The 16,818-nt window shown below is 37.6% G+C and overlaps 1 protein-coding gene across 1 annotated transcript in view; it reads left to right on the top strand.

Moving 5' to 3' along the window:
- LOC101086059 (olfactory receptor 2J3) overlaps positions 1–16,818 on the top strand; it is a 47,490-nt gene that overhangs the window by 20,280 nt on the left and 10,392 nt on the right. The window contains 1 exon segment of the mRNA XM_045057032.1: positions 3,316–3,426. The gene's annotated coding sequence lies outside the window, so the exon portion shown is untranslated.

Below are 16,818 nucleotides of genomic sequence, written 5' to 3'. Positions count from 1 at the left end.
CTTCCTTCCATGGCACCACGGCTTTTTTCTCCCCCAACTCTACACTCTGCACTTGTACCTGCCTCCTTTTCTCTCTCTAGTTATGCAGATTGTTCTCTTAATCCTCTGATCAATTTCCTAGTATTCAAAATGATTTGATGTTGACCTATCTGTGTTGGAGAGATGAGGCAAGCCTAGGGTCCCCCTACTGCTCCACCATTTTAACTCCTACTCTAGAATTGAGTTTTTTTTTTTTTTTAATTTGACATTGTATCCTGTGACTGTGATAAATGCGTATTTTATTTTTGGTAGCTTTTACATAGATCACTGAGTATTTTCTAAGTATATAATCATGTCATCCACAAATAAAGGCTTTTATTTCTATCTCTTCAATCGCTATGCCTTTTATTTCTTTACCTTTCCCTGTTTCACCTGCTATGATGTCTGGGTTACTAACAAGTAGAAGAACTGGGAGCAGAAATTCTTGCCTTGTTTGCAATCTTAAGGGGAAAGTATTCAGTCTTTTACCAATAATGATGTTATTAGCTGTATTTTATTGATGCCCTCTATCAGGTTGAGAAAGTTTCTTTCTATTCTTGGTTTATTGAGAGTGTTTATCATGAAACTGTGTGACACTTTGTCCACTGATTTTTCTGCATTTCCTGAAGTAATCTTGTGTTTTTTTCTTCTTTATTCTATTAAATGGCAAATTTCACAATTGATTTTCATACATTAAGCTAATTTGCCTCCTGGGAAAAAATCCAAGTTGATCATGGCTCACTGTCCTTTTAGTATTATGCTGGGCTTCATTAGCTAATCTTTGGGTAAGATTTTTTTTTTTTTGGTCTAAAATAATGAGTGATGTTAAGCAGTATTTTTCTTTTCTTGTGATGTCTTGGAATGGTTTGTATACCATTTTAAGTCTGGCTTCATTACATGACTTGGCAAGAATTCTCTATTTTCTGAAAGAGTTTATTTTGCATTGTTATTATGTCTTCTTCCATGTTTAATAGAATTCACAAGTGTAGACATACAGACCTATAGTTCTCTTTGTGGGAGCATTTTAAATTAAAACTTAAACTATTTTCACTAGTATCAAAGTATTAAGATTTTAAATATCTTTTTGAATCTATTTTGGTTATTAATTTATTTCAAAGGATCTATGAATTTCACCTTAGATGTCAGATTAATTGCTCATAATATTCCCTTATTATCCTTTTAATCTCTATAAGATCTGTACTAATCCCTTTCATTTCTGATCCCGTAGTTTGTATCTCCTCCACTTTGTTCTTTTTTTTTTCTTTTTAATTTTTTTTTCAACGTTTATTTATTTTTGGGACAGAGAGAGACAGAGCATGAACGGGGGAGGGGCAGAGAGAGAGGGAGACACAGAATCGGAAACAGGCTCCAGGCTCTGAGCCATCAGCCCAGAGCCTGACTCGGGGCTCGAACTCACGGACCGCGAGATCGTGACCTGGCTGAAGTTGGACGCTTAACCGACTGCGCCACCCAGGCGCCCCTCCTCCACTTTGTTCTTAATCAGTCTAGCTAGAGATTGTCTGCATTGATCTTTTTCAAAGTATCAATTGTGGTATCATATGTTATTTTTAATAGTTTTGTTTTGTATTTCACAAATGTGTTTTTATATTTATTATTTCATTTATTTTATTTTTTATTTAATCTTATCTTCCTTCTTTAGCCTTTTAAGGTAGAAGTTTAGATCACTGGTATCAGACATTTCCCTTTTAAACAACATAAGCATTTAAAACTATCAATTTTTCTCTAATCACTGATTTAGCTGCATCCCACACATTTCAGTAGTTTTCACTTTCATTTTTATTTTGCTTCAAATACTAAGTAATTTCCTTTGTGATTTCTTCTTTGGCTAAAGGCAGGAGCATATTGGGTGCTGTCATGAAAGACTGAGTAGGAAAACACATATGGGAAAATAGGGTTCAAGCTGAGGTAGTAACTTTATATAAATCTAGAAATACTTGATTATTGTACATTATGTCTATCTTCTCGATAGCTTTTCTATCCCTCACTCAAGCTTAAAGAATTTGTCTTGACAGCAGAGTCAAAACAGAAAAATCCAGTATTTACAGTAAAGGCAAGTTTTTATCCGTGCAGGTCATTGCAATGTCCAGAAGTAGAGTCCCTTACTGAACGGTGGATAATTTAGAGTCCCTGGGAGTAGGTGAGGGACAATCAACTCAGGAATACTATACTAATGCATAAGCATGCCATCACCTGCCCTATTTATTTGGTCACTCCCAGAACTATCTTCATTCTAAATCAGTTGATATATATGGTGCATAGATTAAAAATTGTTTCTCAAAATGGACACCTACCCCTTCTCAATCTTTATCTTCATGGACACTTTTACATCCTTGTTTCTCAATGTATTGATGAGGGTATTGATACTGAGGGTGATGTTTACATAGAAGACAATAAGGAGTCTTCCTGGTCTTGGCAATGGAAGTCTGTTTGTTGAAGAGAGATCTGTGTCTATCATCTGCTCCATTGCTATCTTCTATCTATCAATAATTATCTATCATTATCTATCAGTCATGTATCATCTATCTATCTATCATCTATCAATCACTATCTATATATTTATCATCTATATACCATTATCATCTATAAATCATCTATCTATTGTCTACTACTTATCTATCATCTATCAATAATCTATCATCTTGTGGTAGAATGGGAGAGACACAGTAGGAAAATATAAACACTGAAGGTTTTATTTCCTCTAGTAGCTGCTATAATGAAAGGTCAAGTGACAACATGCAATGTACCTATAGGAGATGAGAGTTAGAAAGAGGGACACAAGGATAATAAGGGTTGTGAAGACAAAAGCCCTAAGGGCCATTGCATTCTTACAGTAGGACAGAATCTGAGTCCAGGGCATCAATATGAGATCATGGCCAAACATATGGGCAGTGATGCCAAGTAGTGCAGGGTTCTGTAGCCTGCAGCATATTTGTCTTGATAGCCAGGGGGATGCATCTCACCCTTCCAATATGAGAAAAATATAGTATTGGATGTCAACTCCAGGCAGATGTATCTTATCTGCACCCCAGATGAGATTATACAACATTGGATGGGTGGAGCCTATGATGAAGCTCACATCTGGTAATGAAAATGTGACTCCCTGAAACCACATTGGTATAAGGAACAGGAAATCTAGAGGTGAAAGCAGAGAATATTCATGCTTCTCAGGAGACAACAGGTAAAAGTAGGAAAATCCTACTTTTAGGATTAGCCAGAGAAACTTATGAGGATATAGCTTTCTAAAGATCTGGTATTGCTCCTTTTCATTTCTTGTAGCCTTTCCCTCTTGGAGGAAGATGAGTGTCTGTGATAAAGACAAAATCGATGAGTCCAAAATGGAATGAGCCTGTAGGAGAAGTGGATATTTGGCTAGAAGTGTCAGCAAAGGTACATGAAGCAAATTCAGATCTGATATACATAAATTTTTTGGGGGGTGATTATTATGGGCCATCACCATGAATGACTACTACTGTCCTCTATCTTCCTTTCATTTTGTCAGATGCACAAAACTCATTTTCAAATCCTGAATATGTACAAGGGAAAGAAAACTCAATATTCTTCAACTTTTCTTTTTGTAACTGGGGGAGATTCAGATCTTTCATTTTCCCATCATGTAACCCAAAAAGATTCCTCTCTCTACAAGCCACTGGCATTTTTACCTTTATCTCTGTACCAGGGGAATGAAGATCACATTAAGAATCAATTTGTTTGGGGTGCCTGGGTGGCTCAGTTGGTTAAGCGTCTGACTTTGGCTCAGGTACTGATCTCATGGTTTTTGGGTTCGAGCCCTGCATTGGGCTCTGTGCTGAGGGCTCAGAGCCTGGAGCCTGCTTTGGATTCTGTGTCTCCTTCTTTCTCTGCCCCTCCCCCAACTTGTGCTCTGTCTTTCAAAAAAAAAAAAGAATCAATTTGTTTGTTTGTATGTATGCATACTTACATACATTTATGTATATACATACATAAATTCAACTTAGTTAACATACAGTGTAGTATTGGTTTCAGGAGTAGAACCCAGTGATTCATCTCTTTTATATAACCCCCATTGCTCATCCCAACAACTGCCCTCCTAATACCCATCACCCATTTAGCCCACTCCCTTACCCACCTCCCTTCCAGCAACCCTCAGTTTGTTCTTTGTATTTAAGAGTCTTTTATGGTTTGTCTCCATCTCTGTATTTTTAAACATTAATTTCATTATAGTTAACATATAATATTATATTAATTTCAAGTATATAATATAGTGATTCAATAATCCCATATATTAATCAGCGCATATCAAGATAAGCGTACTCTTAATCCCCTTCATATATTTTGCACATTCCCCCATTTACCTCCCCTCTGGTAACCATCAGTTCTCTATAGTTAAGAATCTGTTTTTTTGATTTGTCTCTTTCTTTTTGTTCATTTCTTTTGTTTCTTAAAGTCCAGATATGAGTGAAATCATATGGTATTTTTCTATATGACTGGCTTATTTCGCTTAGCATTATACTCTCTTGCTCCATCCATGTCATTGCAAATGGCAAGATTTCATCATTTTTTTTTTTAATTTTTTTTTCAACGTTTATTTATTTTGGGGACAGAGAGAGACAGAGCATGAACGGGGAAGGGGCAGAGAGAGAGGGAGACACAGAATCGGAAACAGGCTCCAGGCTCTGAGCCATCAGCCCAGAGCCTGACGCGGGGCTCGAACTCACTGACCGCAAGATCGTGACCTGGCTGAAGTCGGACGCTTAACCGACTGCGCCACCCAGGCGCCCCTTGATTTCATCATTTTTAATGGCTGAATAATCATCATAACTTCTTTATCCATCCATCTATTAATGGAAACTTCGACTGTTTCAATAATTTGGCTATTGTAAATAATGCTGCAATAAACATGGGGTGTCTATATCCTTTTGAATTAGTATTTTTTTTTTTTATCTTTGGGTAAATACTCAGTAGTGCCATTACTGGAACATAAGGTAGTTAAATATATTTTTTTTAATTTTTTGAGTAACCTCCATACTGTTTTCCATAGTGGCTGACCCAGTTTGCATTCCCACCAACAATACTTTTTTATCCACATCCTCTCCAACATTTGTTGTCTCCTGTGTTCATTTTAGCCATTCTGAAAGGTGTGAGGTGATATCTGAATGTAGTTCTGATTTCATTTTCCTGATGATGAGTGATGTTGAGCATCTCTTCATGTGTCTGTCAGCCATCTGTATGTCTTATTTGGAGAAATGTCTGTTCATGTCTTCTGGTCATTTCCTAATTAGATTATTTGTTTTTTTGGGTATTGAGTTGTATAAGTTCTTTATATATTTTAGATAATAACTCTATCACATATGTCATTTACAAATATCTTCTCCCATTCCGTAGGTTGCCTTTTAGTTTTGTTGATTGTTTAATTCACTGTGGAGAAGATTTTTATTTTGATGTAGTCCCAAAAGGTTAATTTTGCTTTTATTTCTCTTACTTCAGGAGGCATGTCTAGAAAAATATGGTTACCGCTGATGTCAGAGAAATTACTTTCTGTGCTCTCTTCTAGGATTTTTATGGTTTCATGTCTCACATTTAGGTCTTTCATTCATTTGGAGTTTATTTTTGTGTATGGTGAGACAAAGTGGTCCAGTGTCATTCTTTTTAATGCAGCCGCCCAGTTTTGCCAACACCATTTGTTGAAAAGACTGTCTTTTTCCTACTGGATATTCATTCCTGCTTTGTCAAAGATTAGTTGACCATGCAGTTGTGGGCTTATTTCTGGGATTTCTATTCTGTTCCATTGATCTATGTGTCTATTTTTGTACCAGTACTATACTGTTTTGATCACTACAGCTTTGTAACATAACTTGAAGCCTGGAATTGTGATATTTCAAGCTTTGCTTTTCTGTTTCAAGATTTCTTTGGCTAATTTGGGATATTTTGTCATGCCTTATAAATTTTAGGATTGCTCCAATTCTGTGAAAAATGCTGTTGGTATTTTGATAGGGATTCCATTAAATGTGTAGATTGCTTAGGGGGTATAGATATTGCTAAAATATTTTTTTTCCAATCCATGAACATGGGATGTCTTTCCATTTCTTTGTGTCATCTTCAGTTCCTTACATCATTTTATAGTTTTCAGACTACAGATCTTTCACCTCTTTGGTTAGGTTTATTCCTAGGTGTTTTTTTATTTTTGGTGAACTATAAGTGGGGTTGGTTTCTTAATTTCTCTTTCTGCTGTATTATATTTTCTATATATAGGACCTTACCATATGAAAATTAAGAAGGTTTTACTACTTCCTCACCAATTTGGATGCCTTTTTCTTTCTTTTTGTTGTTTGATTGCTGTGGCTCACACTTTCAGTACTATATTGAATAAAAGTGGTGAGAGTGGACATCTTTGTTTTCTTCCTGACCTTAGGAGAAAGCGCTCCTATTTTCCCCATTGAGTATGATGTTAGCTGCAGGTTTTTCATATTGGCCATTCTTATGTTGAGATATGTTCCCTTTAGAACTACTTTGTTGAGAGTTTTCATCATGAACAGCTGTTGTTCTTTGTCAAATGCTTTATCTATTGAAATCATCATATGTTTTCTATTCTTTCTCTAATTGATGTGAAATATCACGTTGATTGATTTGCAAATATTGAACCACTCTTGCATCCCTGGAATAAATCCCACTTGATTGTGGTGAATGATTTTGAAAATGTACTCTTGGATTTGGTTTGCTAATATTTTATTGAGGATTTTTAAGTCTATGTTCATAAAAGATATTGGTCTGTAGTTCTCTTTTTTTGGTAGTTTCATTATCTGGGTTTGATATCAGGGTAATGCTGGACTCAGAATGAATTTGGAAGCCTTCCTTCATCTTCTATTTTTGGTAATATTTTGAGAAGAATAGGTATTAAATCTTCTTAAATGTTGGGTAAAATTCAACTGTAAATTATTTCTGGTCCTGGACTCCTGTCTTACAAGTAGTGTTTTAATTACTGATTCAATTAAAAATTTTTTTTAATTTTTATTTTTGATCGAGAACAAGTGGGGCAGGGGCAGAGAGAGAGGGAGTTAGAGAACCCAAATGCTGACAGTGTAGAGCCTGACATGTGACTTAAGCCCATGAACCATGAGATCACGACCTGAGCCAAAGTCAGACACTCAACTGACTGAACCATGTAGGCACTTCAATTACTGATTCAATTTTTTTGCTGATAATCAGTCTGTTTAATTTTTCTATTTCTTCCTGTTTCTGTCTCTCTCCCCTCTCTTTGCCACTGGCATCCTTCCCTTCTGCAGACAATCCTGCGGGTCCTTTTACCTCCCAACTGCATCTCCACCCTCTCTACCATCTTTGATTCAGTCTCTCCTACATTTTAATTGTTGAGTTTCTTTGCCAGTCTTTGGGGCATTTTCTGCATTTTTTACACTGATGTAAGTCTTTCGTAGTTATATCTGTGGAATGAGGTAAACTTAGGGTCCTCTTCCTCTGCCATCTTCCCAGAAGTCTAATGATCAATTTAAAGAATTAGTTAATTCTTGTTAACTTGACCTTATAGGATGTAGACCATATGTGAAGCTAGTATTCTTATAAATGACCAGGTAAAACCTTAGAAGGCAGGTGATGGGATAATTTTTGATAGAGCCTTCTAATTACATCTGAACTTTTTCACTTGATGTTAAAATTTATCTTGGTGAGATGAGAGCAGACAGATCTGGCATCCCAGTGGCTCTAAGCCTTGTTCTCTCCCAGCCTTAGTGGTGTTGTCACACCTTAATTGCTGGTATGTGTTCTCACCATTGGTATTTGTTGGTTTTCCTGACACCTCACAAAGATAAGGGGAAGAAAGTCATATCGACAATAAACACCAGTGCCTGGAGCTTGGTGCAGGTGACGCTTCATCCCTGATGTTTCACAGTTTATGATCTGTGGTAATTCACATTCTTCTCACATGAAACACTCCATTTACCAGAACCTTACAGAGATGAATTAATATCATAACCCTTTAGCCTCTTTTATGTGACTTGTGCCCTGTGGTCTATGATGATTTCTTTTTTTAATTTTAATTTTAGTTAGTTAATATACGTGGTGATATTGGTTTCAGTTCTACATTGGCATAGAATTCAGTGATTCATGACTTATATACAACACCCAGTGCTCATCATAACAACTGGCATCCTTAATACCCATCCAGCCCAACCACCTACCTCCATCAACCCTCAGTTCTCTATTTTTAAGAGTCTCTTGTGGATTATTTTCCTCTCTTCTTCCCCCCTTCCCATATGTTCATGTATTCCCCCTTAAATTACACATATAAGTGGCATCATATGGTATTTGTCTTTCTCTGATTGACTTACTTTGGTTACCATAATACATTCTATTTCCATCCACACTGTTGCAAATGGCAAGATTCCATTATTTTTGATGGATGAGTAATATTCCATTACACACACACACAACACCTTCTTTATCCATTCATTAGTAGATGGACATTTGGGCTCTTTCCATAATTTGGCTGTTGTTGAGAATGCTCTTATAAACACTAGGGTGCTGTACCCCTTCAAATCTGTATTAACCGAAGGATTTTGGTTAAGTATCTAATAGTGCAATTGCAGGGTTATAGGGTAGAATGCACCAGTTTGAATTCCCACTAGCAGTGAAAGAGGGCTCACCTTTCTCCACATTTTACCAACACCTATTATTTCATATGTCATTAATTTTGACCATTATGACAGGTGTTAGGTGGTATCCTGTTGTTTTTTTCATTTGTATTTCCCTGATGATTGATATTGAGCATCTTTTCATGTGTCTGTTAGCCATTTGGCTGTCTTCTTTGGAAAAGTGTCTGTCATGTCTTTTGCCCAATCGTTAACTGGATTGCTTGTTTTTTGGGTGTTGAGTTTGATAAGTTCTTTATGCATTTTGGATGTTAACCTTTTATCTGATATGTCATTTGCAAATACCTTCTATTCCATAGACTACCTTTTAGTTTTGTTAATTGTTTCCTTCACTGTGCAGAAAATTTATTCTTGATGCTGACCCAATAATTCATCTTTGCTTTGGCTTGTCTTGTGTTCATCAATGTATCTAGTGAGAAGTGGCTATAGCCAAGTCAAAGAGGTTTCTACCTGTGTTCTGCTGTAGGATTTTGAAGATTTTCTGTCTCACGTTTAGGTTTTTCATCCATTTTTGAATTTGTTTTTGTGCATGGTGTAAGTTTCATTCTTCTGCATGTTGCTATCCAGTATTCCCAGCATCATTTGTTGAAGAGACTGTCTTTTTCCATTGGATATTATTTCCTGCTTTGTTGAAGATTAGTTGACCATAGAGTTGTGGGTCCATTTCTGGGTTTTCTCTCTGTTCCGTTGATCTACATGTCTGCTTTTGTACCAGTACCATACTTTCTTAATTATTACAGCTTTGTGATATAGCTTCAAATCCAGAATTGTGATGCCTCTAGTTTCATTTTTCTTTTAAAGCCTTTCTTTGGCTATTCAGGGTCTTTTGTGGTTCCCTACAAATTTTAGGATTCTTGCTCTGTGTGAAAGGCTGGTGGTATTTTGATAGGGGTTGCATTATATGTATAGAATCATTTGGGTTGTATACACATTTAACAATGTTTGTCCTTCAATCCATGACCATATAATGCTTTTCAATTTCCTGTGTTTTCTTCATTTTCTTTCATAAGTGTTCTACAGTTTTCAGAGTACAGATATTTTACCTGTTTAGTTTATTCCTAGGTATCTCACTGTTTTTGGTGCAATTGTAAGTGAGATGGAATCCTTGATTTCCTTTTAAGCTACATTGTTATTGTTTTATAGAAACATCCTACAACTTTGCTGAATTCATGTATTAGTTCTAGCAATTTTTTTGTGGAGTCTTTTTAGGGTTTTCTACACAGAGTATCATGTCCTCTGCGAATAGTGAAACTTAGAATCCTCCTTGCGAATTTGGATGTTCTTTATTTCTTTTCCTGTCTGATTATTTGAGGCTAAGTCTTCCAGTACTATGTTAAATAGTAATGGTGAGAGTGGGCATCATTGTCTTGTTTCTGGCCATAGGGGAAAGGCTCTAAGTTTTTTCCCATTGAGAATGATATTAACTGTGGGTTTTTCGTATAAGGACTTTATGATGTTGAGGTATGTTCCATATATCCCTACTTTGTTGAGGTTTTTTTTAAAAACCAAGAATGGATGCTGTATCTTGTCAAATGATTTTTCTGCATCTATTTGCAGGATCATGTGGCTCTTATTCTTTCTTCTCTTAATGTGGTGTATCATGTTGGTTGTTTTGCCAATATTGAACCAGTTTATATTTCTGCAGTGTTGGTTGTGATCTCTTCTCTTTCATTCTTGATTTTATTTATTTGGGTCCTTTCCTTTTTCTTTTTGATCAAACCAGTGAGAGGTTTATCAATTTTGTTAATTCTTCCAAAGAAGCAGCTTCTGGTTTCATTGATCTCTTCTACTGTTTTTGTTTGTGTGTTTTTTTGTTTTGTTTTGGTTTTGATAGCATTGGTTTCTTCTCTAATCTTTATTATTTCCTGTCTTCTTCTCATTTTGGGTTTTATTTGCTCCTCTTTTTCCAACTCTTTGACATGTAAGGTTAGATTGTGTGTCTGAAACCTTTCTTCCTTCTTTAGGAAGGCCTGGATTGCTATATACTTCCTTCTTATGACCACCTTTGCTGTGTCCCAGAGGTTTTGGGCTGTGGCGTTATCATTTTCATTGGCTTCCATGTACTTATTAATTTCCTCTTTAACTTCTGAGCCCATTCATTCTTTTGTAGAATGTTCTTTAGTCTCCAAATATTGGTTATCTTCCAAATTCTTTCTTTTCAGATTTCAAGTTTCATAGCATTGTGGTCTAAAAATACACATGGTGTCATTTAGATATTTTTGTACTTGCTGAAGGCAGATTTGTGTTCCAGTATGTGATCTATTCTGGAGACTATTCCATGTGCACTGGAGAAAAATGTGTATTCTGCTTTAGGATAAAATGTTCTGAATATATCTGTGAAGTCCATCAGGTCCAGTGTGTCATTCAAAGCCATTGTTTCCTTGTTGATTTTCTGTTTAGATGATCTGTCCATTGTTGTAAGTGGGGTGTTGAATCCCCCTACTATTATGATAATATTATGAATGAGTTTCTTTATGTTTGTGATTAACTGATTTATATATGTGGATGTCCCATGTTTGGAGCATAAATGTTTACAGTTATTATGTCTTCTTGGTGCATAAACCCCTTAATTTTGATATAATGCCCTTCTTCATCTCTTGTTACAGTCTTTATTTCAATGTCTAGATTGTCTGATATAAGTGTAGCTACTCCGGCTTCCTTTGGGGACCATTGGCATGATAGATGGTTTTCCATTTCTGTGTTTTCAATCTGAAGATGTCTTTGGTCAAAAATGGATCTCTTGTAAACAACATGTAGATGGATCTTGTTTTATTATCCACTCTGTTACCCTATGTCTTTTGGTTGAAGCATTTAGAACAATGACATTTAGAGTGAGTACTGAAAGATATGAATTTATTGCCATTATGTTGTCTGTAGAGTTGGAGTTTCTGTTAGTGTTCTCTTGTCCTTTCTAGTCTTTGTCACTTATGGTCTTTCTTTTTTCAAGTTTTCTCCTCTCAGAGACTCCTCCTAAAATTTCTTTCAGGGCTGGTTTAGTGGTCATGAACTACTTTAATTTTTGTTTGTCTGCAAAACATTTTAGCTCTCCTTCTATTTTGAATGACAGCCTTGATGGATAAAGAATTCTTGGCTGGCTGCATATTTTCCTGATTCAGTACATTTGATATATATACTGCCACTCCTTTCTGACCTGCCAAGTTTCTGTGGATAGGTCTGCTGTGAACCTGATCTGTCTTCCCTTGTAGGTCAAGGACTTTTTTTTTGCTTGCTGCTTTCATGATTCTTTCCCTGTCTGTGTACTTTGTGAATTTGACTTTGATATTCCTAACAAGGTTTTTGATCAGTTTTTGTTGAATCTAATGGGAGTTCTTTGCTTCCTGGATTTTTATGTCTGTATCTTTCCCCCGTATAAGAAAGTTTTCCACTATGATTTTGTCACATAAATTTTCTACACCTTTTTTTCTCTCTCTTCATCTTCTAGGACCCCTATGATCTTGATATTATTCCTTCTTAATGAGTCACTGAGTCCTCTAATTTTTATTTCGTGCTTTTTTGCATTAGTCTCCCTCTTTTTCTCTGCTTCATTATTCTCCATAAGTTTGTCCTGTATATCGCTGATTCAGTACTGTGCCTCATGCATCCCTGTCCCTGTATCAGCCATTTGAGACTGCAGCTCAGTTATAACATTTTTTATTTCATCCCAACTAGGTTTAACTTCTTTTATATTTGCAGGAAAGGATTCTAATTTATTTTCAACCCCAGCTAGTATTCTTATTATTGTCATTCTCAATTCTGGTTCAGACATCCTGCTTGTATCTGTGTTGATTAAGTCCCTGGGTGTAATTTTTTCCTGTTCTTTCTTTTGGGGTGAATTCCTTAGTTTTGTAATTTTGAAGGATGAAAAGGAATTAGTAATAAAAAATTAAAATTAAAAATTGAAAACAACACACACAAAAAAATCAAATAAAGCCTGATAAATCCTAGGTGTGTTTTGGTCTGGTTGTTGAAAGAAGTTTGATAGATTAGAGGAAAAAGTGAAGATAAGAAAAGAAAATAAGGAAAAAAGAAAAAAAGAAAAAAAAGGAAAATATTTGAACATTTGAAAAAATGAATACAATAGAACAGAATAAAAGAAGATGATAAAGGTAAAATGGCATTTAAAAATTTATAAAAAAAGTAAAAAATATAGGAGAAAAATATTAAAGAAAAATCTTTTTAATAAAAATGGAAAATGAAAATAAATTTTTTCTTTCTGTATTCAAGAGTAAGAAAAGAAAAAGAAAGTAAAAATTGAATAAAATTACCAGTGAATAGAGTGAAATACCATTCAAATTACATCTGATTTCTTGTAAAAGCCAAACTATGAAGCACTTTATAGTCCATAAACTAAGCAGGTGGAGAGTCTTGTGTTCCTCAATAGGGCTGTTGGCCCAATTGTGCAGGATTTAGTGTAAAGGCTCTGTTCTCCACTAGATGGCACTGCTTAGCTTACTGGGGTAGATTGTTATGTTACCTGTATGCATGTATGCGCATGCTCCTGAGGGGTGAAAATGGCATCACCCAGCTACCCAGTCTGTAGTATTGGAACTCTGTGCTCTCCATGGGCAGCAATCAAGCACCCCTCCTTTATCTCCAGCTTCCATCCGCTCCCGGCTTCTACAATGTCTGTGACCAAGCCATCAGGTTGCCAGGCCACACCTCCCTCCTGAATTTTACCTTCAGATGTTGCTGTGTTTCCCAACCCCTCACTTCTGAGGAACTGCAGCTTGGATCCCCTCAGACCCTCTGGGGGAGGGGCTCACTGAGCAATGCCTGGGTGCTGGCCCACCCTCAGGAATGTTTGTGAGACCGTGCTGCTGCCAATGCCCAGAGACTGCGGCTGGGTGCCAGCCTGCCCCAGAAAATGTTCGCAGGATCATGTAGTAGCAGTGCTTCAGAGATTATGGAAAATCACAACACACATCTGGCACCTGACATCCCCCTTAAGGATCTTGTTCCAGCACCAGCTAATGTGATTGTTCTCTGGGATCCACTGGCACTGGGTGGCTGCACAGTCTCTACCTAATGTCCCCCCAGCAGGGGAACCACCTCTACATGTGTGGTCCAAAGACCCCCAGGCTGCACTCTGTTCCTGGGGATTCACCCTTTCCACCAGAGCACCACCAGGTATGGAGCTGCAGAGTTTCAGACTCTGCTCCACTGTTTATAGAGTCTTAATGGAATTTAAACCCTCTGCTTTCTCCTTTCTCCCTTTTTTGTTCAGTCCCTGCAGCTGTTTCCACTTTCCCACTTTCTCTCCAGCCGCTTTTGGTGGGGGGTGGGTGGGTTGATGCTTTCCCATACTCTCCCCCCATCTCCATCCTCTCTGTGCAAGCAAAAACAGCTCCCTGCCCTCTGTGGCTTTTCTCTCCCCAATTCACCTCTCTGCACCATGTACCTGCTGAGTTCTGTGGTTCAGGTAGTGCAGAGTGTTGTGTTAATGCTCTCATCAGTTTTCTAGGTGTGCAAGATGGTTCAGTGTTGATCTGGCTGCATTTCAGAGATGAGAGATGGAAAAAACAAAAACAAAAACAAAAACTTCCATGCTGTTCTGCCATCTTGGCTCCTGTGTTTATTTATTTTTGAGAGAGAGAGAGAGAGAGAGAGAGAGAGAGAGAGAGAGAGAGAGAGACAGTGAGAGGGGGCGGGGAAGAATGAGAGAGAGAGATACGGAACCTGAAGGGGGTCCAGGCTCTGAGCCTTATGTGCAGCTCGAACCCATAAATTGTAAGATCATGACCTGAGCCGGTCAGACACTTAACCGACTGAGTCACCCATGCACCCCTCTCCCTCTATTCTGAATGACAGCCTTGCTGGATAAAGAATTCTTGGCTAAATATTTTTACCATTCAACACATTGAATATTTACTGCCACTCCCTCCAGCCTGACAAGTTTCATGGACAGGTATGCTGTTAACGTTGTGTGCCTACACTTGTAGGTTAGGGACCTTTTGTGCTTAGCTGCTCTCAGAATTCTCTATGCTTGTATTTTGCAAGCTTTACTATGATGTGTCATGGTGTTGACCTGTTTTTGTTGATTTTGAAGGGACTTCTCTGTGCCTTTTGGGAGTTGAGTGCCTGTTTCCTTACTCAGGTCCACGAGTTCTCAGCTAAAATTTGTTCCATAAACCTTATGCCCCCTTTTCACATGATTCTTCTTCTGGGACTCCTCTGATACAGAAATTCTTTCCCTTGATGCATTCCCTGAGTTCCCTAAGTCTCCCTTCATGATCTATCAGTTTACTTTACCTCTCCTTCTCAGCATCCTTATTTTCCATAATTTTGTCTTCTATAACTTATTCTCTCCTCTGCTTCTTCAGTCTTCAGTGTGACTATATCTAGTTGGTTTTAAATATCAGTTATACCATTTTTTATTTCAGCCTGACTAGGTTTAAGTCTTTTATCTATGTAGAAAAGGTTTCTCTGATGTCTCCTATGCTTGTTTCAAGCCTCACTAGTGTTCTTATGACTACTGTTCTAAATTGTTGTTCAGATATATTGCTTATATCTGTTTTGAGAAAGTCCCCAGCTGTGTTTTCTTCTTGACTTTTCTTTTAGGGGCAATTCCTCTGTGTTGACATTTTGGCTAGGTTTCTATCTTTCACTTGTTTTGAAAGTTTGTTATGTTTTCTGCACCTGAGAGTAATGCTATATTAAAAAGGGTTAGGGTTAGGGTTATATATATCCTGTTCAGGACCCGGAAGTGTAGGAAGTGTTTCTGGTGTATGCTGTGTGCACTCTTCTCTTGTGTTTTGGCTGCTCTTTCTCACTGGTCATTCCTCTGAAGAGGTCCTTCTTGATGGCAATGGGGAGTGTTTGGACCATTAACTAAGTGTGCTTTGATAGTTGGTTAAAATAACCCTGAAAAAGGATTTTAAAAACCTAATGCAGAAGAGAGGGAGGGAGGGAGGGAGGGAGGGAGAGAGAGAGAGAGAGAGAGAGAGAGGAAAAGGAATAAAAAACCCAGACAATCAAAAAACTGTAAGCCTGATTCTCAAGAAAAAGAAAGAAAATAAAGGAAAAAATAATAAAAAGAAAAGGAAAAAAATAAGTCTCTCCAGAAAAAAAAGAGAAAAGGAAAGGAAAAACAAACAAACAAAAACATTGAAACAAACAAACTATGAGCCTGATTTCAAAAGAAAAAAAAAGAAAGAAAAAAAATGGAAGCCTGGTCCTATTTCTGTCATAATTGCAGGTGACGTTTTGATGCACTCTATTTCTTGTGCATATGCAGTGTTGTCTTTGCTGGTCTGGAAGAGAGGCCTGCTACACTGGTTCAGAGTCGTTCTTGTCCCAGTACAGAAGTGTTTATCAAGTGGCGGGGTGGGGTTAGGTGTAAGAGGGTCCTGCTTCCACTGCGGGCCACTGTGCTGTTGTAGGAAGTCTCACATGTTAGTGTTGAGGGGGATGGTGTCTTCCACCTATTTCTCATCCCTGGACAGGGGATCTCACACCCCCCACTGTTCAGGAAGCCCTCACAGAATAGCAAGGGTAGTCAGCTTGCCCTGTGCCATGACTCTCCTGTATTTTTTTCTTTGGTACATGGCTGGGATTCAAAACTCAAAACCTTAAAAGACCAGGCACGACGTGAAACCACTCCCCTCCTCCTGGGTAGAGCCTCTCCATGTTATGTTTGATGTCCTTTGTCCCAGAAAAACAGTCCCACTGCTGCGTGGTCCATGCACCTGGCAACTACCATGCTGCCTCCCTCCGACTGTGGAGATCCTTCTTCCACTCTGCAGATTGATTTCCTGGGTGTTCCTAGTGATCTGACCTCAATACATTTGTTTTTGAGGAATAATGAAAGTCAAGTCCCCCTACTTCTCTGCCATCTGAACTCCTCCTAACCATATGATTTTATAACTAAAATGTTTTGCATTGGTTTCTTACCTTTGAGTCTGAGTATGGAGTCAGAGTCCATATTTCTGCCAGAAGTTACTCTGAAATCCACACACTTCCAGTATCCTTCATCTCTGAAGTGTGTTGGAGGAAAAACAAAAGTTGACATCTGTTCCTTTAGAAAGACTTTGCTGTAATTAGATCATTTAATGCCATCCATATTGTCCCAACAAGTTCATAATATTGCATATAAAATCGTTAACATCGGATAGCACCCAATAGATTGGCAAAGGCAAAAAAA

This window comes from Felis catus, chromosome B2 (assembly GCF_018350175.1).
Source record: "Felis catus isolate Fca126 chromosome B2, F.catus_Fca126_mat1.0, whole genome shotgun sequence".
NCBI lineage: Eukaryota > Metazoa > Chordata > Mammalia > Carnivora > Felidae > Felis > Felis catus.
Note: the sequence above shows the minus strand (reverse complement) of the source record. Positions and strands in the feature narration are given on the sequence as shown.